The sequence below is a fragment of the Heloderma suspectum genome, chromosome 3 (genome assembly GCF_057233095.1).
Source record: "Heloderma suspectum isolate Gila_16-S chromosome 3, 16-S_ref, whole genome shotgun sequence".
Taxonomy (NCBI): Eukaryota; Metazoa; Chordata; class Lepidosauria; order Squamata; family Helodermatidae; genus Heloderma; species Heloderma suspectum.
This window is the reverse complement of record NC_139460.1, coordinates 238,227,733-238,248,756: the sequence shown is the minus strand read 5'-3', so window position 1 is coordinate 238,248,756 and position 21,024 is coordinate 238,227,733. Positions and strand designations below refer to the sequence as shown.

The window sequence follows — 21,024 nt, the reverse complement described above, 5'->3', positions numbered from 1 at the left end:
CTCTGATAAAACAAAAAGGGGAGATTGTACTCTTAGCCATAAAAATACTGACCCTCCACTTCTGCAATAACGTAAGGGTCAAGATAGGAGGCAGTGAGTGAGGAGTAGATGTAGTTTTTATAAAAAATGACAACGGTACTTAAAATTAGCTAATGCCGCCATTTGTGTCAGCCATTTTCTGACAAGTGAGTTGTTTTTATCAGCATGTGGTCTGCCCAGTGCTTGGCTTGCACTGGGACTTTGAGAAGCAATTAAATCCTGAAAAGGGTGGAGAACTGTTTTCTTACACTGGTAAAAGCAGTAGATACTCTGAGGAGTTCTCCTTACATAGTTAATAATTAATGAAATACCCTGAGCGGGGAGAATTACCAGAAAGAAACCTTACTATGGGTCTTTAGATTTTTTAAATAATCACAACTTCTTTAAGGCTCTGTGGGTTACACTGAGCAGTTCATTATGAAGGCTTCAGCTCTTTGGGTTTTCCATGTCTTCAAATAAGGGCGAAACAGATAAATATTGCCCCTTTATTTCCTCATCTTTTGGCCATATCTCATAGCACTTATTAAACTCTATCAGTTCCAAACTCAAAACATTTGCTCCAAATATGGCAACTGAACCCCACTGGGTGTGATGCAACCAAAATGAAGCACTTTGACATATATGAACATGCGAAGCTGCCTAATACTGATTTACTATTGGTCTCTCTAGTGCAAGAGTGAGCAACTGTGAGAGGTCTGGGGACCATTTACACACACACCCCGATCCGGCCCCCGTGGGCTGCACCCCCCTTCCAGAAAAAATAAATTTAAATGGGGTTTGTAGCGCTGAAAGGGTCAACATGAGTTTGTTTGCAAGCTTACTTTGACTCTTTTGATGGTCTGTGGTGGCTATAGAACACTAAAAGGGGCAACATTAGCATGCAAACTTTTTTTCTTTTTTACAACTTCGGGGGGTGGCAGAAGCCACATGCCGTCTGCATGTTTCCTCTTCCTGGTCTAGTGGCTAGAGGAACCTATGTGAATCAATATTAGAGTCCTGACCCATATTGCCTGCTCAGATTGGTGGCACCTTACCAAGATCCCAAGCAGAGATCTTTCACAGCTCTGCTATTGAAGATGAAAAAGAATTTCCCCTCTGAACTATTGAGCAGCAGTCACACTGTTAAGTCAAGAGTTTATCTAGAATCAGGGTATGATTTCTCCACAGATAATTATCTTTTCCCTAAGGTAATGATTAATGCTTTTGCAAGATACTCAGGAGACCTTACAACAATGATTTTGCAAGTACAGGCAAAATATTTCTTCGTGAAAGGACATCCTGTTGTGCAGAGCATGCCCTCCAAGATAAATCTATGTCACCATATGAGAAGAGTATAATAAAAGTAGTAATATTATTTGTTTCTCAAACTTAAGCTAGAGTTCTACTGAATATATCTTTACCTTCTCAAGAATAGGAAATTGCAGGCCTGGCTGTTCTGTTTTTAACTACATGAGGAAAGAGGATTTGAACTCTTTGCCTCCATGAAAAAGTGATTTGAGATGTCCTTTCAGAAGTCAATCTTTTCTAAGAATATTTTTAGCCTTCCTTTCTGCCTGCAACATTTCTGAGAATTGGTATGACCAGAGTTCAAAACTCTGCCAAGTTGTGCCCTAATGCATCAAAGCAATTACATTAGAAACTGATCATTTTATTCCAGATTTTAAAGTTGGTTGCTCTGTTTTGAAGAACTTTGGCTGCATGAATGTGTGCATGCAAATATGGATATACAGATTAGTAGTTTCTTTGTTAATGAGATGTATAGGCTTCGGTTTAAAGCCACAAAGGAGGTTCTCAAAACCTACCTTCTAACTTCAAAAGAGTATTCCCTAAAATATGCAGACAGGTGTTTATTAACGGCAACTGCAATTTATACTTTACATGTTTGCTGTTACAAACACTAGTTTAATACCAGCAGCAAACACATTTGTCATTGAAAGTCACTCTAATATTAAAAAGGTGGCGGGAACTAAATAGGCAGCAATTAGAAATTTAAAAGCGTATCTTCCAAAGACTTGGTTAAAATCAAAGTTTTTAACTGTCTTCAGAAGGAGACAAGCAAAGTAGAAAAGTGGACCTTCTGGGAAAAGGCATGCTAGAGCTCTGGGGCAACCACAGAGAAAAACCTGCTACTATTTCATGACAATCTAGCATCCAAAAAAGATGCTACCTGGAGCAGGGCTTCACTGGCCAAATATTTTTTCAGGGGAAGGAGGAGGGAGAATCATAAGAAACAAAGCACTCGTCCTTGAGATAAGGGACTGGAGATGTGAAGGTCCCAGAAAAAATCGGGGGGGGGGGGTCTTTTTCAGGTTTTTTTTTTTTTTCTGAGGACTGTCTTTGTTTTTTTCTGAAAAACTGAACAGATTTGGATTATGAAATATTTTCTTTTAGAATTTAACACAAACTATTTATATATTGTTACCCAGCCTTTACTCCCCTCAAAATGATTTCTAAAAACTATGTAATAAGAACACTTTTACTGAAAGACTAGGGATGTAACATGTCTGGAAATAATGAAGCCACAGAGAAAAATATTTTTTAATCTTCTATAAATTCCCAGCATAGTTTTTTTTAATGCTTTATTAAAATCATTGATCTAAAGTATATTTTACTGATAGACATTTATGCTCAGTTTCCCAGCATGTGAGTCACCATTATGCATTCCTGACAGTAAATGTTCATTCTTGACAGTTTAGGTTTTGTTCTATAGAATCCTGTGTTTCTGATGCTGGAGCAGCCATTTAATGTAGTTCTAATCTATCCAGACAATAATTATGAATTTACTTTTTAAAGTGTTAAAATATAATGATAATTTTATGAGCAAACTAATCCATACATAAAATAACTTTAGGAACAGAAAGACTACTTTATGTTCCTAAAGCAGCCCCCCCAAACCTGGTACCCTCCAGATGTTTTAGACTACAGTGCCTAGCATTCCTGATCATTAGGACATGCTGCCTGAGGCTGATGGGAGCTGAAGTCCAAAATATCTGGAGGGCACCAGGTTGGGGAAGGCTGTCTTAAAGCAACGAAGTGACTTTAGTTCTGTAAAGAGTGCTAAAAAAATAAGTATTGCTTATTTTTCTATTTTTCTGAAAATTTCCAGGTTTTTCCAGGAAAAAAAAGTTTTTTTCCTGTGGCCTCAAGATTTCCATAAATTTTACATCTCTACTCAGGACCTAGACAAGTTATGGCTCCTTGCACTGGTCTGAAACGAAACAGAAGCCAATGAAATATCATAATAGGAGTTCATACTTGTCGACACCCGAATGAATGAAGAAACAAACAGCCAGGAAGGCAGATTCTGAATCTGATGAAGTTTACAGACTATGTCCAAAGGCAGACCCATCTAAAACACATTACAGTAGTCTAATCCAGTAATCTAATATGGGCAGGATGCACAGTAAAGGCTGACAATAGGTGCTACTAACTAATATAGAGTCACACATTATCTTCCTTGGGATACCTACCTTGGGAGTACTGAAGAACATTGTGAAGCATACAGCCTCACTCCCTCCCTTTTCCCTAGGCTTGCCCTGCTTCTAAATCAGGGACAAGCAAGATTATCTTTTCTTCGCCTTTTAACTTTTGACTGTGGAGACTCAACCATGAGGTCCTTGACAAGCAGATAGTTCTTGCTGTACTTACCGCAGCTCTGATGTTTCAAGCAGTGGCTTGTGCCACCATAGCCACTAAGGCATCTCACCTGGCAAGGTTGAGAAAAAGCCATCCAGCTCTCCCTCCTCACCAGGCAATACCTTCTTCCAGATGTGGTCAATAAGGGTTCCATTGGTCTTTACTGCTCCAATAAGCCTCAAAGGACCACAGGGTCATACTATATGAACTCTGTTCTTTCCAAATATCCACACCCTTCTCTTCTTTCCAGGACAACAAACATATAACTGTAATATATTGAGGAAGAGACCATCAATAGTGGGGTTAAAAGCTAGCACTGATGATGCTGGGGTCTCAGTTCTGATGGAGAAGCCAAACGTTGCTTTTACATGAGTTTACAGCAATTTACTGTCTGCATCTACACATTTACTATCTGCATCTATACATATACAATTGAAAACAATGTCACACAAATGTCAACTTTACTTGTATTAGTAGTTCTGTAACAACCCTTGGCTTTTTACAAATACTTTGCTGTTCATACAATTTGCTACATCCACATTTTTTTTCCCCCCAGAGAATTTTGCTTCTAGGGTATGATTTTGCCATCTGAGACAGAAGCAAACCATAGGTCCGCATATCTTAAAACTTCCCCTCATGTAAATTCTCATGTTTGCAATTTAATATTTCCTACCAGCTATGCCTTCTCAAAATATCCTTATTTGAACAGATTCAAAAAACTCATCAGACTTTCTACCCATGCATAGCAACACTACTTGTCAGGATAGCTATCACAAACACTGGAAGGAAAAACCATAAACTACTCAATACATGGAAATTGGAAAATTTTAGCAAATAATTGTTTTTCCATATTCATGTAAAATCCCACATTGAGTCCTTACAAAGCTGTAATAAAAAAGAACTGAGGTTATCTTAGATCTGCTCCTTGAAACAATATCACACACACACACGAATTTCCATATACAACAGCAGCCCATTTTTTGTCCTACAATACAGATTTTAAAAATTACTTTAATGCTATTAGAGTAAGAGATAGGCACATATAACTTTTCAGAATGGGTGTGATCTCACATGCGTTCAGCTCCATATTTTATCATAAATAAAATGAAACAATTAAATGAACTTGAAGTCAAGTAGCTATCACAGTAGGTCGATTAGGGATGCACTTTCTCCAGCACAAACTGGTGTGTCCCAATGCATTCCTAAGAAGCAAAGCCAGTTCAATTCTTGAAATACATTAGCTTAATTAATTAGATCCAAAATACTGAACCATTTCCTAAGACAACCCTTAATCCTTGTGTATTGGTAAATGATTATCTCCCCAGCATCTTTTAACTGTCCAAGTGCTTTCAGGTATCTTATTCATTCTCAATCAGTGTCTTATATTGCACAGCACTATCTTCTGTGGGACTCAAGTGAAGGGAGTCCTGGCAGAAACAGGATATCAAACAGTGCAAGCTGCTGTTTGTCCTGTCACATCTACTGCAGATCAATAGAAAAACATAGACTGATATGCGCCTTTTTAAAAAATTCCAGTACTCCCTCTACCGATGTGTTTCCAGACATGTATTCAAACAAGGAGCAGCCCCCAACTCACAATAGGTATTCAAAGTGACCCCCAGAGCTGACAAAGTTTTCCATGTTGTAACACAAATAGCTGCTTTCTCAAGGAAAAGTCTCCAGGATAAATTAATCTTTTGACAGCAACTACTAAGTAGACTGTTCAAAAGGCAGTATCTTCCTTCCACTAGGGTACAGAGGCCATCAATTTCAGCCCTCCAAGACTACAAATAAAGATATGAGGCAATGGATAAAAAAACTAACAAGTCTAGTAACCAAGAAAAAAGGCCATGCCATCAGCTATGCCATGGGGAAAAATTGCACATACTGCCTTCTATAAATCATAAAATGGAAAGGATATGTGCTTCAGATCAATGAATATGGTTGAAAACTGCCTGGTAGTGCTTTTAGGGGGGATGAAACCTTATGAATTCAGCACACGTACAATTATGGTAGCCAGATGCAAAGGAGGACAGGGCTCTTGCACCTTTAATAGTTGTATAGAAGAGGGAATTTCAACTGGAATTTCTTTTACGTTTGGCCACCCAATGTATAATTCTAGCATCTAAAACAGCATCTAAAAAGGCATTCATCTGTCAGTGCACTCATTCAGATATATGTAGATATATATATATGCACGCCATAGTGTTATGTGTGTATTTAAATACAATGGTCATAGGGATCGGGCCCAGTACCTCTGCAGACACCCCTCAAGAATACATGGGAACTGATTCTGAGTCAAATGGGGAGGGGAATGAGGAAGGCGTTGTTGATGCTTCAAGGTTGCAGGAGCGGGGGCACTACTGGGAATCAACAGTGACAGAGAAGATGAAGCCCAGCTGCCATCTATTCATATGAATGACAGCCAGACCGGGTCCTCTGAACCTGTGGGAACACAGGCTCCTAATCAAGAGGAGGACAGGGTAGGAATAAGAGACCCAGGAGTTAGACATCAAGTGAAAAGGGAGGAGCAATGCAGGGTCATGAGGTGCTCCAAGGGATCTGCAAGGGAGGAGACCCCGTGGAAAGACCCACCTTGAGGGTGGGATTTGGTAGACCACTCAGTTTAAGAAGGGGGGTCTGTAGTAGCCAGCAGCAGTTTATTAGCAACTCTAATTCATGGTGTTTTATTCTGGGAGCTCCCTGAAGCCTACTGTATTATGCAAAGCCTGCTAGGAAAGCTTGTCATTGATTGCTGCATGAGGATACTGTCAGCCCAAGGCAATGCCTATTTGTTTGTAGCTTGCATAATAAAGGTAATTGACTGGAAACAGAGTTTGTCCACTTGACTACGAAGAAACCCAGGGGCTGGGCATCTGACAGGTGTAGTGTCAGACTAGGACTAGGAAGACCCAGGTTCAGATCTCCACTCAGCTGTGAATCTTATTGGGCCTGTTATTATCTCTCAGCCTAACCTCCCTCACAGACTTGTTATGAGGATACAGTGGGATGGGGAAAATAATTTATGTACCCCTGAGTTCCCTGGAGGAAGCGGGGGGTGATCAGATATCCAGGAATGTGAGGAGCTTAACGGAAACTAAAGGAAACTAAAGGATGCCAGTCAGTCATCCAATTTTTCATATCAGACAAGGCCTTGTTAGAAGAGTTGGACTCCTGGGAAAAGCTTGAGCCAGGTCCAGAGAAATTATGTTCAGCCTTCACAAGCCAACACACCCTGCAGCAAAACCACTCTCCTGTAGCAGAACTTACTTTCCACCCCCACCAGACTAGAGATGGAATACTGCACTATTGCAGCTAGATTGGCCTGGCAAAAACATTGCATGATGAATAAAAAGCTGTTGCATACTTTCTGGATTGCGCTAAAACACCCTAGTGTTATTGCTTCTACCTTCTCGGCCCTAAACCTGTGCGATGCTCCTGCTGTGGACCAAGATCTACTGAAATCTGGGGAGGCTACTTCCACTCAGGGCCAGTCATAATACTCAAGGAGCCAGCCTTGAACACTATCAGTCAAACTGTGTGGTCTGGACCAGTTCCAAGTATCTTAGTCCCTCATGTATTCGCAGCCAACAGCCTCTTGGGTTTGTAGAGTTTCTTTAGAGAAAATAATGCCAATTCTCTTTTTAAGTGTATGTTAAATTTCAATTATCCGTTGCCCAAAACTGAACTCAAAAAACCTCAGTCAGATGATTAAAGAAATGTAAGGATAATGTAAAATAAGCCTGGTAGCCAGAATAATGTAGCACAGGAGTGGAGGAACAGGGAACAGCTGGAATAGGAAGTGGCTCTTGAAAAATAGAAGGCAGATGGTAGTTCTGCACAACCACAAAACACAAGTAGGCACCACTACTCTAAGCCAAATTTTGCAGTCATGTTTTCATCTGACACAATATTCACCATTACAGTAGATCTGAGCTTCCTTGTGCAGGTGCAGAAACTGGTACTGACTGAAAGAGAGAATGAGGAACTGATCCTCCATCCCAAAATATTTAGCAACAGCAGCCTCAGTCATTGCCTTGCATGGAATTCTGGGAAATGGCCAATGTTTGGCTCTCTTTGCCGTAAGTGGTTTCTCTTTATGTTCCTTCATGCACAGCAGCAGGTCACTAGAACTTGGCGCATTTCTAAAGCACTAATTCTGCCTCTTGTTATGCTGTTTCAAGTACGCGTCACGAGAGGAAAGCATTCCCACATACAGCACGCAAATTCTGACCTCCCACTCACCCAGTAGATTAAAAAAAGGGGGGGGTCAGGAATCAGCCATTATTATGGAGGGGCTATCTGAACAGCGCTAGATAGAAAGTGTGCATGTGAGAGGATTGAAGAGATGAAAGGTAGACTGAAGGCTATAAACAGCAAACAGTATTCTGCCTTCTCTGAATATCTGTATCCACACATTTATAGAAAGCATAAAATATCTCTGGAGTTCTGATTAGTTGGCCACAAAAAGTATTTCTGGCAAGAGGGCTAAAATTGGCTCTCGGTCAAATCAACCCAGGTATTTGAGAACTTTCATTACAAATAATGACAATGTTATTAATACTGATGACTAATGAATTAAAGTTATGACCAGTACCATACGATGATTAATTCTAGTGCTTTGATAGTGGCACAGTGGGAAGAAAAGAGGAATTTCCACTTCCAAACAGCAGCTATGAAAAGATGTACCTCCTACAATGAGTACATGACTGTAAACCTATTCTGTCAATAAAATATTAACTTACTTGTGTCTGTTTAGTACAGAAAGAAATGGTGAGGTTTGTACCAATTAGAACCAAGAACAACGTGGGATAGTGTAACTGTGTTCCAGCACTAATCATGGCATCCAATGACACCCAAGCTTACCCCAATAGTTTATTATGATACCATATGATGTGTAAATGTTGACAGCAAGACATGATGCAAATTGCACAGCCCAGATATGCTTCAAAGTGCACCCACTTCAGCTCCCACATGTGGAAATGAGCAGACATTTGCCAGGTTATTACCAAATGGTATCAAATCCAAGATGAGGACAGGCACATTTTAGGGCGAGCTTCTGCATATTTACTTGAACAAGTCCAATGGGATTTACAGTGAAATTCTGTACATGTCTACTCAGAAGTTCACCCCATTGTTTTCAATGGGACTTTCTCCCAGGTAAGTATATATAGGATTGTAGCCTTAGTCATGCCATGTCATGTTTACTTGAACTCCAACCTATCAATGGATTAAATCATGAACTTTCTCTCTTTGGAGAGGGACCCTAAGAAAACTGTCCCAAAGATGCTATATTAAAACACGGTATTTGCTCCATACTGCATCTACTTTTTCAACAAAGTAATGCCACTATTTCAATCTTTGCTTACAAAGTGGCTGGTATTACCAAAGAATTTTCAACGTGTCAGAAAAAGTAAAAGTTTAGCCCCATACCCAAGACAAATGTCTCCTAATGAAGAAGCCAGACAGCTGCAAGTTGTCCTAATTAATGCAAATTTGGCAGACTGAACAGCAAGTGTATATTGCCCTGCAGCCTTTAAAATTTCTTACTTTCCTCAGATTCATTAAATACATTACAGTCTGTTCCCTGAAGATGGTCTCTACGTGCACTGGCTGCAAAGGAATCGATGCGGACATCTCTAGCTGAGGTATGAATATGTAGGAGGGAAAGAATGCTCCCTTCCCTTTTTATATGCTTTTTTGGAGCAAAGAAGGAACCATCTGCATCCACTCTCTTCAGTTAGGGAAGGGTTGCAGTAAAAGGTCTTGAGAGACTTCTTTTTAGCCAGTGCTAATAGAGCTGTGTGTACTTATGCATCACAGTAACCCAAATTCCTATTTTGCATAATATATTCTGGTAATACTGAGGAACAGCCAAGAACTTTCAAAACTTTCATCACAGCCACAAGGGCTAGAAACTTGGTTTGTTTGTTTTTTAATGACAGCTCAACTTCTCAGGATTCTGAATTTTGCACACAAAATAAGGTTGTCTGCTTTTTGTCCACTGCCCTGGAATTTTAGATTATATACTGACCTGCCAATAATGTTCTAAATCCCTTTTACTAATAGGCACCTAATTAGAAGAAATGAAGAGAAAGTGACAAGGGATAGCCTATGAAGGATATTTAAATTACAAGTTTTTTATGTAAACTTGCACATCATAATTCATTAGCACAGTACAAACCCCTCCAGAGCTCTGACATGCAAAGTCTTCCCCCAGCAGTTTTGATGCCTGCTAAATGCCCACTGATTACATGCAGAGAATGAGGTTTGTCAAAAATGTGAAGTTTACTTACATAAGCAACAACAAACTAATGGAAGCAACATACTGATGCATGCACAAGGTCTAAAAAGTTGCATTAAAATTTAATATTCAAATATTTAAAAAGAATACAGCTGGCAGAATAATGACATAAAATCCTACTGCTGAAGGGCCCAACCCACTGGGCAGCTCTTGTACATAGGCATCATTGTTCTCGTCTGCAGCGCCAACAATTTCTTCCTATCAAACCCTGTTCAAATTCCTGGTGGATCATGCCTGGATTGTATGCCACAGTCATTCAGTATAGCCCTCTGTCCTGGGAAAAAGATCCTCCATGGGTTCCATCCAGGATCTGCCTTCCACAGGAGGAAGTTATCTTCTGTAAGAGGAAGGGCTCTGCTTGCAAAAAGTCCCTCCGCTTAATTTTTAGGGATCCCTCCCCACACATACACACACACACACACACACACACACACACAACAGCTCACTCCATTCAGTAGGGTCTCCTGTGTCTGCATAACATTTCCAGGGTGCTGGAGGGGCTGCCATGGGAAGGAGAGAGCAGGGAAATCCACTTCCATCATTACAGCTGATCAAGCGTAAATCTGGATCCAATTCTGTATGAGATTCCTAAGGGTTAAATGATTCTAATCAAATATCATCCAGGCTAAAGCATAAAATGAATAGAGACTAAGGCACACCACAAAAGAAATACCCAAAGGTGATGTAAATTGTATATGGGTTTGAACAAACAAGCTGCTTCACACATTAAGGTGGGGAGGGACAGTCCTTCTAAAATGTTCCTTCCCGACCATTAAGGTGGGGAGGGTCAGTCCTAAAATGTTCCTTCCCGACCATTACTTTGGTCATCAATTTGTCCCTCTGATCACAATACCACTCATTATGGTAGACCCAGTTTTGTTGTGGTCATCTCCGGTATCGCACAGGAACACAAAAGGTCAAATCACCAAGGGTTAAACTCTTTCTGCCATATGCTGAATCCTATGTGATATGGTAGTACTTTTTCCCTCTCCCATTCCATTACTTCCTGCTTCTCAAAACAAAGAGCCATATTTATCGTACAAAATGGAGCTGCCCCACCTAGTGAAGTGCTGCCAAAGCGTTAACAACAGCCCCTCACGTAACTATCCCCCTGTGACCTGTGATACATACAGCTGTATTTTTAAAACCAGTTGCCTTGTGGGCTTCTCTACCCGGGAGAGTTTCTAAATCACTTTATGGCATGGGATATTACCACTCCTACTCATTTATAAAGTAATGTATTATCAAAACGCCCGTATCTTATTGTTTGCCATCCCTCCCTTCTCACCCATTCATGATTTCGATAGCTATTTAACTTCTGTTTCCCCATCCCCCTGACATCTGCTTATCTTCTCATGAGTGACTGTTGCCTCCAGTAGTTTCTTCTGCCAGCTACAGTCTTTCCCCTTTTGCTGCTTCCTTCTTTTCTTGCAAATAAACAAGGTCCACCCTCTTTCCTTTCCCTCTTATCATGCTTTTTGTCACATAGACATCTCACTTCTCTACATACCTTCTTTATTCAAAGGAAGCTGCCTTTTGCCAAGTCATACCATTGGTCCATGTAGCCCCATACTGTCAGCACTGCCTGGCAGCAGCTCTCAAGGGTTTCAGACAAGATTCTTTCTTAGCCCTACCTGGAGATGCCAGGAATTGAACCTGGGAGCTCCTGCATGCAAAGCATGTGTTCTAGCACTGAGCTACAGTCCTTCCCATAAGTACAGATATGGTACTCATGATCAGCCAACATCGTTTAGTCACAGTGAGCAGCATAGTGAAACACACTGTTCAAATATCATGGAATTACTTGGGTAGTCCTGGACACATTATCCTCTCAGCCTGTGATGTCAGAAAGCAAAACAACTCATGCAAATTCACAGCAAATAAAGGGGGGGGGGGAGCCAAAGTCCACTTGGAAGTATTGTGATTTAAAACCTGGAACCAGTTTTATATGAGCTTCCTCTGTTCTGTCATTAACATCAGTATGGCCTTTTCCCAGAAACAGTATTGTTAGAAGAACATCTTCAAGTCAGATTTTCCAAGACTTAGAAAACTCATATGAAACCAAGTGCTGTTTGCGTATTTGAGAAGAGGAGTTGTTTTCATTGCTAATTCTCTTTAAGGTGATCCAGTCTAACAAGAGCAACAACAAAACCAGTCCAAAATCATAATTATACATTTTTTTTTAGAGACAATACCTTTTACAACTCCACCCAAAGAAGAAACAACTGAAGTATCTATCACAAATCACTCTCTATATTTTCTTCATAGGTTTATAGGCATCAACACAAAAATCCATGTATTTCTTGAGCATTCAGTGCAAATGTGTGCTTGGGATGCATTTAAAACTGGACCTGGCCCAGTGAACCTTAATGACTTTCACACTAAACTCTGGACTTGCTACATAGCTGTCTCACCACAGAATAACATTTTTTTCCTTTCAGCACCTGAAGGCTCATAGGCCAAGCACATGCTAGTTAAGTAGCTCAATCTGCAACATCAGCCTGGAGAAAATTGTATTTTCTAATATAAAGTGTCTTGCTAAAGTGCTGAGTCTGGTGAAGTGTTTGCTCAAAACGCAGATAACACAGAGGCATTGCATATGAATAGATAAAGACTTACCCAAGAGAAGTTGAAATGGAGAATTGCTGAAATTAAATTCTCATCAGTATGGAGCCCAACAAAGCTTTTAAAAACTTCTGGACAAAGCAAGCATTTTTGGCTCATAGTGTTCCACTAGCAGGATCCCCAACTCCTCTTCAAATGCTAATGTATCTCAAGCAAGAGGCAGGAATAAGCAACATGCCAAGTCTTCTCAGGCACAAAATCACATATAGCTGGATCTCTGGTGACTTAAGAAAGAGTGCACACACCAGTGTGTAGAGGAATGCTCAGGCATGTACATCTTGGCATGCAATTTGTCCAGTTTAAAAATATGCATGCACAAATTATGTGGGCAGGATGTACTCACGTATTCAATCACATACAGTGTCCTAACTGAAACAAATTGGACATGCACACACCCAGGGCTGCATCCTGAAACCTACTGTGTGCAGCGTGTACACATTGAGCCACTCTGTGAATAGGCTTCCTGTGTTCTAAGCTGGTCACTGCAGGGGATGACCCGGAGTGCTGGAAGCATCTCGGGGTGGGGGTGGGGGACCCTTTTTTCCTCCCAGGGATGCCCTCATAGGCAAGCAAATGTGCTAATTGGACAATCTGTGCCAGCCTTCCCCAACCTGGTGCCCTCCAGATATGTTGGACTGCAACTCCCACCATCTCCAGCTAGCTTGGGCATTGCAGTCCAACACATGGGTGTTGCAGTCTGGAGGGCACCGGGTTGGGGAAGGCTGGTCTACGCACACCCTTATCAGTGTGGGAAACAGTGAGGGCCGAAGAGTGGGCCTGGCCTTGAGAGATAGGAGGAAAAGGGGAAAACCTCAAACTCTAGTGGGCAAATGAGCTTCAAGATTACAACTCAGCACAGCGTAAATGTAAAACTATATTTTTACATTTCTTTACCAGCTCCTACCCACAGCCAATTTTTGTTCACACGTCCATTGAGGGCAACAGCTCTTGCATCACCGAAAAAGAGGAAAAGCATCACCGAAAAAAAGGAAAAGGAAAGAGGACAAAAGAAGACAGCAATTTATACAAGGACTGCATATGTTAATTTATATGCATAGATGCAACTTTGGAAATAACTACTATAATTTAAAGAGAAATAAAATACATCTCACCATAGTGGGGAAGGCTATGACCAGGTGACCCTCATTTCTCTGCCCTCCCTTTTTTATCTTTAAACCAAACTTGGACTGGGCAGCCCTTCATACAGAGGAATGTCCTCTGACACCCCATAAAATGGATGACCGTCCTCTCTGAAGTAGGCCACATACCCACCCCACATGCATCAGTGGCTACGTTTTCCTGCCTCCAAGTTGGAGCATTTGAAGCACTGTTTATAGACAGAGTGATTCATGTTAATATAATGGCATACTAAATAGAGTACCAAGTATACTGCTTAACTGGCAACGCAAGGGCTTAGGGGGAAGGTTAGATGAGTTAGTTCTGGGCCTTGGCTCCTCCAAAGCTCTGCAGCATCTGTGCACGGCCTATGATTATGGCCAGTATTCATTCCAGCTGATCAGCGGAACCTCAAGGGATGGAAGGGCCAACACAGGACGAAAGCGTGCAGAACCCTAAGCAACACAGTCCCTGGTTTTGTTTTGCTGTACTTGCAGCACTCATACTTGTATTGTATCAGAGCATATCCTTGGAAAAGGAAGGCAGAATGTAAATGGCAGAAATTTAAAAATATTATGTAAATGTATTTTTTAAAAAACTATTATTTGTACAAAAGTGCAAACATGGGTGAGTGGGAAATTTCCACAGACATGCCCTTACTTGAGGTTGTACTGATTGGTCTTTGGCAGGTAGCACAGACTGAACCTAACACTAAACAAGTTTTCTTCAGGCTTCAGTTCAGAGAGAAAAACCACCAAGTTTCCAACGGCACCTTAAAGCAGTCTTCTCTGCTTAAAGGTGCTATCCAGATGTTTTGACTACATCCCTCATCAGCCTAAGCCAGCCTTTCAATGGTCAGGGATGACAGGAGTTGTAGTCTAAAAAATCTGGATGGTGCTCGGTTGGAGAAGGCTACTTTAACGGCTAACAAACTTACGCTGGCATGAGCTTTAATAGGCCAGAACCTACCTCATCAGATTCATGAAGCACACAGATTCCCAAGTAAAAAATGTGTCAGTTATAAAAGACATCCATATGCAGGAACTGTAGCTTTTCCCTTCAAAATACATGTGGATGTGGGGACTTGGACCTCTTCTCAGTCACCACTTACATATGTTTTTAGGAGGGGAAACTGCATTAAATACATCTCGGCACCCTTCACCAGTGATGGGATGTGCATGTATTAGACAAACAATCAGACCAAAAGTGAACACATGCTCAAAGTTCATGCAAGCATCATCATCAAGAGAGCCAAAAAGCAACATTTGATGAACATGAGCTTCCAGTATTTCCTCATTATCTGGGTGCAGTTTAGCCATACAGAAGTGACCGACCGTTTATTTTCCAAACGTTTTAAAGGAGTATCTTCAGTGAAAGATATAGAGTTCAGGCAACACAATAACTCACATTCAAGGTTAAGTATGGGTGGAGCGTGGGTTTGTCGTTGAACCATGGGTTGTTGTTGAAACATGGGTTGTCATGTGCTAACCCACCCGTGCTAACAAACCATGGTTTCTTAACCATGAGCAACAACCTATGAAGAGAACCCATGGTTTGTTCTTGGGTTGTGAACTGTGGGTTGTTTGTGGTTAATAAACCATGATTTGCTACCGCCACTGGGTTCACACAACACAACAACCCACGTTTCAACAACCACCCAACATTCTTGAGTGCGGGTTGTCGTGTTGTGTGAACCCAGTCATTGCTTCCTAAATTAATGTTCTTGTGTGTGTTAAGGGGCAGTTTCTTGAACCTAAAAGTAACATCATGCATGCAGCTATTCATTCCTTATTTGCATAATTTGATGCATTCTATGATTTGTATATTTTGTTGCCTTCTCCCATTTGCAAGTGACCTCCAGTAAGAAATATGAACTCCAACTCTCATTTTACAAAGACAGATTGCATGCATGCAAAAGATACGCATGTATGCATACTTATACATGCTTACATTGAGTCTTCTCTTCATTTGAAACAATTAAGACACTTAAAGCAACACACGAAGGTAAAATCTTAGTTTTAAAACTACAAAACAAACAAATAAAGCCAGCAGGGATTTATTTGCCAATAAACCTGAAATAACTGCATTAGCCTGTATATGCCTTAGAGTAATATTTTAAAAACATATTTAAAAACCCAGGAAGAGAACCCATAGTTTGTTGTTGTGTTATGAACTCTGGGTTGTGAGTAGTTAATAACTCATAGTTAAACCATAGTGGAAGGTCTGCATGTAACAACAACCCATGATTCATCAAGAACCCACAATTCAACCCATACTCTGGGTTGTCATTACATGTGAACCAGGTCACAGAAGCAAGGAGCAAGCTGGAGGTTCCTTGATAGGAAGTTCCAAAGAGATGGAGTCACAATTGATGGAAAGCATGTTCAGCTGAAGAATCTAATAAAATGCATCAGATCCTGATTAAATTTACACCCAATTTATTTAGAGCCAGTGGGGCATAGTGGCTAGAGTGTTGGACTGGGAGCCCAGAGATCTGGGTTCGAGTCCCCACTCAGCCATGGAAGCTCACTGGGTGACTTTGGGCCAGTCACAGACTCTCAGCCCAACCTACCTCACAGGGTAGTTGCGAGGATAAAATGGAGAAAAGGAGGATCATGTAAGCCGCCTTGGGTTCCTTGGAACAGGAAAAAAGGTGGGATATAAATGCAATAAAAAAATAAATAAAATCTATCCTGTTGGATAACGTGTTTCACAACCCAATCCGATGCATGTTTACTCAAAAGTAAGTCTCATGGTGTTTCATGGGACTTACTTCCAACAGGTAAGTGTGCATAGGATTGTGGCTTCAGTCTGTCATTCCTTGGGATTTATCTTCAATGTATATCAGTGTAACTATAGAGAATTTGTCTCCCAAACTTTAGCAACGCTACTTATTCATAAATTCTACAGGACATACACAATGAGAGCTTTTTCTATGGAAAAACAAACTCGCACTGAAAGTTCACAGGGGAACAGCTAAGTTTATGTTATCCATGATTGCCTGGTTTTGATAGAAATCAAACTGATAAATGTAGTTATCTCAAACTTTTGGAAATGAGTTCCTTTCGGGGGAGGGGGGGAAGCGAGGTGCAATTTTGTAATTTAGTTGAGCTGTTGCAATTTTCAGCAATTTGACATTATGTTTTTATGCTCCTGGAAACCATCAATAGGTCAAATGTCTTTCAATTAGGTCACCTAGAAAGTCTTAACAGGCACTTCCAACGTTTTTCTCATGAAATATGCATAAGCAATCAGCTATTCAAGAAGAAGTTTCTAAAGAAAAAAATATTTTATGCTGGACACTGAGAAAATCCACAAAATAACAGTATATGTGACAAACTCCAAAAGTTCACGGTACTAGATATAACCAAGATTCGTACTAGTTCACGGTACTAGATATAGCCAAGATGCACTCAGTGTAGAATGCAAACTACACTGAGTGCATAGTCTACCCCAAAGGGGAAGAAAATGAGGTGAGCCCAGGGGAACCTTGGTAGTGGTTTTTTCTTTCAGACTGTTAATTAAGCAGGATTTTTTGTTGTTGTTCAGTCGTTAAGTCGTGTCCGACTCTTCGTGACCCCATGGACCATTGCATGCCAGGCCTTCCTGTCCTCCGCACTCTCCCGGAGTGTGCTCAAGTTAGGTTGCTATATGACAGTTGGCTTTAGTTACCCCTTATGTTATATAATTCCCTTCCTTTATGGAATTTAGCCATGGAGTTTATGCCTGGCAGACTTCAGTAATGTTACGATAGTATGCTTTAGTGTGTGTGTGGGGGGGGGAGTATGGAAACCTTTACTTGGAGCTTTACTGAGCTTGTATAACTCTTACTTCAACTATGCACTTATAAAATATTACATTTAATGAAAAGTAAACTACTATTTCCAAAAGCTGTACTGGAGCTGAATATTTTCCACACTGCACATCTGAATGCGTGGCTATGTTCGGATGATCAAATAAGTAAGGACATGCATATTTGGTTCTGTGTTGCTTTCCTCTTGAGCGATCAAGCCAAGAAGCCACAGTTCATCACAGCTTCCCATTACATCTTAACTGGGAAATTATGGTTAAAGGCTTCCAAACAAGCCAGGTCTTGGAAGCCAACATTAAACCATGGCTTCATATCCTTGCTTGTTTAGAAGCCATTAACTATAATTTATCAGTTTAGCCACTGGGGCTTCTTGGCTTGTGTCTGTACTTGCACAAACAGAGGAGTGAAGCAGGACCTAAAGGGCTGAGTGTGGGTGTACAAAGCATCTGCATATCCTGGCTTATAGACCAGGCCAACGTCCAGCTCCATTATGGAAACATTAGTCACGTGGCCAATATTCGATACTATATAAAATGCCAGGAAATGCCTTGCACCCATATCCAGCATGCCGGTCTCATAACACAACCAATAGTATGGCTGACTAACCACATGGAGATTCAGTGATGAATCTCTACTAAGAGAGCAATCCTATGCCCCCTAAACAGCATCTGAGCAGACATAAGATAGTTCAGATTCCTGGATGCGAGGTCTGAGACAGTGCTCTAACCCAGGAATCTGAGCTCCCTGTCCCCTCCCACTCTGCCTCGCAGCTGGCATGGAGAGAACCACACTGGCTGCTTCTTCAAGGTCGCAAAGGTGACTTCAGAGAGGAGGAAAGGGGGGCAGTTCCATGTGTGTCGAGGGCAGGGGATTGGGGAGGCCAGCTTACAACAAGTCCTCTGGCCTCCCCAGCCTCCTTCTCTCCCGCTCCTCAGAGTCCCAGCTAGATGGGCGAAAAAGCCTGTCTAGCAAAAATGCAGAGTTGGAGGAGCGTGGAGATGAAGATTGCCTCTGAGCTCCTCCTGCTTTGCATAGGATGCTCATCAGCCTCCGAGTTTGGAGGCTGACGGGCATCCTGATAGGAATATGCCCTATCTTTACTGTAAATTCTGTTTTTTGGAATCACTGGCATCAGTCAGGAGTGACTAATCCCCAAAAGATGCTTTAGCCTCCATCCCATCTGTGTCATTAGCTACTGATGGGAAGAAAGAGAGAGCCCAAAAAGAATTAGAACCCAGGCCACCCCGAAATGGCCTGACAGTAGCTCTGTCCGCATGCTTCACAGATGCCAGCATCATCTCAAAAGAAGTCAAAAATGCCATTCATGATTTTCAAATATTTTGTCAGCCTCTGACTTATGTTCATACAGCTAGAACACTCCACAGGATTCTAGCCAAAATGTTTAGAGTCCTACCTATGCAACTACAGAATAACATACATTTTCAAGTACTGTTCTCTCAATGTTTAGGGCCCTAAATTTGTGATTCAGTGGTTTAGAACGGGCACTCTTGCCAGCTTGCACCCTTGCAATTGTGGGTTGAAATATCAAATACCACAGCATCCTTGGCTAAGGGAGTGGCATGGCCTTATACCTTTGACATATTTAGAAGATGACATATGATTCAAAGAAGCAGCAGATGGCTTTCATGTGTAAGATTCCAAGTTCAATCCTCAGAACCTCCAGTAAAAAGGAACTCAGGTTGGAAAGGTAGGAAAATCTCTGTTCAAGACCTGGTAAGACTTGGTAAGAGTTACAGTAAACAATATTAAGCTAGATGGACCAATGGTCTAACTAAACTTGAGGCAGGATTTCAGCAGGGTTTTGCTGCATCTTTTCAAAAATTAAATCTTCAAATATTTGAGGGTTTGTCAATTTAGGATCAAATTTTGCTAGAAATACTATTGATGTGCTCCTCTTTCATCTGCTAGGCCATGGGAACACCTTAAGACAGAAATCTGGGACCATGACACACTTAACTGGTCAACACTGAGTTGAGCTGATCACACTTAACTGATCAACTGGCAAGATCTCTACTTAGGGGTCAGAAAATAAGTTATACCAGCCTTCCCCAAGCCAAGGATGCCAGATGCCACATTAGCCGTGCTCTCTCTACAGCTATCTACATTCAAATCCTCTTTCCATGCAGAAGGTTTATGAGCAAAGTTTCCAAGGACAGCGTTGAACTTTGTTCATTTAATTAATGATTTTATACTTCACAATGTCACCATTTGTCTCTCTAGAAACCACACGTTAACCTGCATGCAAGAGTTCTGAGACACAAAGGGGAGAGCAGTAATCTCTAGCATACCACGTGTATTTCAAATGATTTCGTACAGAAATGGTACTAGGTTTGCTGCTTGAAATGTAGTCCATCCTCACAACTCATCCGGTGAGTCATGTCTTTGTTAATATTCTACAGGTTAGAAAAATCAGACAGGAGTAGAGTTTCGGAGAGACCACCCAGCAAGTCTGTGGCTAAGCTCTGATATAAAGGCAGTTTTCAAGGCCAAGTTGAACACTCTATCCATACTTGGTCAATAAAACGTTGTTTTACTATTTGAGTACTAACCACTGTGTAATAGATATTAACTCATGAAACACAAGCTCATTAATAGCAAAACTGAAACTCTTATTAGTTAGAGCCCACCGAGGAGAGAAGGATCTGACCACAAGTCTTTTCCAAGCTGTCAGACTGGATTCTTCAGCCGCATTCAAACATCACAACCCAGATTTTTTAAAACAAAACCAAACCTGGGTCGTTGTAAACCAAGTGGGAGCGAGGGAGCGTCCCATCACCCGATTACTGCTACAGGGGCTAAACAACCCAGGGACACTCTATCTCTGGATTGTTTAGTATGAGGTATGAACCAGGAATTCTGGACTGTTGGAGGAGGGACAACCCAGAGTTGGAACCCATTGGCTGTCTGGCCCTGGCGTAACTGATTGGGTAGCGGGAGCCAGCATACTTGTTTGCTCCCATTTTATTCACAACAATCCAGGGTTTAAAAAAAAACTCTGGGGTTTTCTGATGTCCAAATGCAGTCAGAATCTTAAAAGCCTACATGCCTTAAAACTTGATCTTAGGAATACCTATAACCTCCAGCAAGTTCAATGGACTTGATCCCATATAACCGTGCACAGAATTGCAGCCTTACATCCCAATCCTCCATGTTTACTCGGTACTATGTGCCATTAAGTTCAATGGGGTTTACTTTCAAGTAAGTGTGCATATGACTGCAGTCTTTAGCTCTACCACATAAGTTCATCCCATTATTATCCAGTGAACAGTATTATCCAGAGATTTAAGAGGACACTATTTCTATATGATTCCTTATATTTCAGTACGAACACCTCAGCAATGTGCCTTTAGGTAGACTGCCTGAGGTCCACCCTTCTAGCACAAGATGGAGGGAACAAATGCAGAAATATCATTCATATAAATATGGATACAGATATAAGATACTTCCATGCCATGCTGTGAAATCTATAGTA

At 41.2% G+C, this 21,024-nt stretch overlaps 1 protein-coding gene across 18 annotated transcripts in view; it reads right to left on the bottom strand.

Moving 5' to 3' along the window:
* Nucleotides 1-21,024, bottom strand: part of FAM53B (family with sequence similarity 53 member B) — a 169,657-nt gene that overhangs the window by 131,123 nt on the left and 17,510 nt on the right. Inside the window, exon 6 of one of the 18 annotated variants that reach the window (XM_084841505.1) lies at nt 10,426-10,567. The exons of 15 other annotated variants lie outside the window; for them this stretch is intronic. The gene's annotated coding sequence lies outside the window, so the exon portion shown is untranslated. Of the gene's footprint in view, nt 1-3,687; nt 3,942-10,425; nt 10,568-12,598; nt 21,016-21,024 lie in introns of those variants that run through there. 2 more of the 18 variants (XM_084841507.1, XM_084841514.1) reach the window with 2 other exon arrangements.